Raw genomic sequence first — 1,317 nt, 5'->3', positions numbered from 1 at the left:
GTTCTGCCAATCGCCCGACTTTGCATTTCTTCCTTATTCATTTACCAGATCCAGAAGTACCATCACAGGAACACTTACAAGACATACGGTGCTTGGTCTCGTGTCATGCTTTTTCTAAGACAACCGTCTATTTCTCTCCCTTTGGGACAACTTGGGGACATTTGCTTGTCATTAACTTTCGCATAACTAGTCTCTACCACTCTTGGTCTAACGGGTTAGGGCTGCAGATTTGGCAGCTTGTATGATTGATGTTTCCGACTGTGTGTACTGGGGCTATAACTTTTAGGTTGCGTATAGTTGTATAATGATGGGATAATTGTAGCCACATGTCGCGTATGGACAGAGACCCTGGACTTATTTCCGGTTTGCTTTCTGAACGCTATAATTACAAGAAAGCTTAATTAAATAAAGACGTTAAGACTAAAATCACAATCGACGCCTTTTATTTTAAATATAAATTTAAAAGCTAAAGCCAATATGCTAATCAACTTATTTAAAAAGGAAAATTGTTTACATTAATTACGGAAAGAGCATTTAACTAATCCTCACATTTAGTGTATGCATTAGTGAGTAGTTTATTAGTTGAACTAAAGTACTCCAAGCCAAAGGATGGCCAGTCCAAGTTATCTCCTTTCAACTAGAATGACCTCTCAAACAAAATTCCATCTCTCTTCTAAATTTATTTAGAGAGATGCTTCGCGTAACGAAGTCTGCATGATTATCTCCTGTGTTAATATATTTGCACTTAACCTTATATGCCGTGTTATGTAAATCAACAATCAATGTTATTGGTAAATTGGCACTTCGAGTTTATAGTATCGGACAGAAACTAAGACAACACGACTTGAGCATCCTCGACTAATGATTTCACTCAACATTTTGGAAGAGAACATATTAACCAGTACAGAAATGTGTTTGACACACGTATCAACAACTAATAATTCCAATGTGGATAAGCTCCTCTTAACAAAAGGAGCTACCTTTGCTTTGGCAAAAATTAAATTAGCTTCACCATGTTGTTATAAATATTCAGCAATACCATAAGCCTGATTTGAAGCATCGCAAAATACTATCAAGACCGCAACAGAATCTGTATCAATAGAGTATATGTTGAACTCAAGGTTTCCAACACTAATTAGTTCTTGATAAAGACTCTTCCAAGAGACCAAAATATCATGCAGAACATTCTGGTCACAGGAAATCCCGAATTTCCAGAGCTTGCTCAAAATTATCCAACCTTTATTAGTTACAGGTGATAATCAATCCTATCGGATCAAAGACTGAGGAATTCACGGACAAGATGTCACGTTTAGTAGA

The sequence above is a fragment of the Euprymna scolopes genome, chromosome 19 (assembly GCF_053919585.1).
Source record: "Euprymna scolopes isolate OS-2025 chromosome 19, ASM5391958v1, whole genome shotgun sequence".
Taxonomy (NCBI): Eukaryota; Metazoa; Mollusca; class Cephalopoda; order Sepiida; family Sepiolidae; genus Euprymna; species Euprymna scolopes.
Note: the sequence above shows the minus strand (reverse complement) of the source record.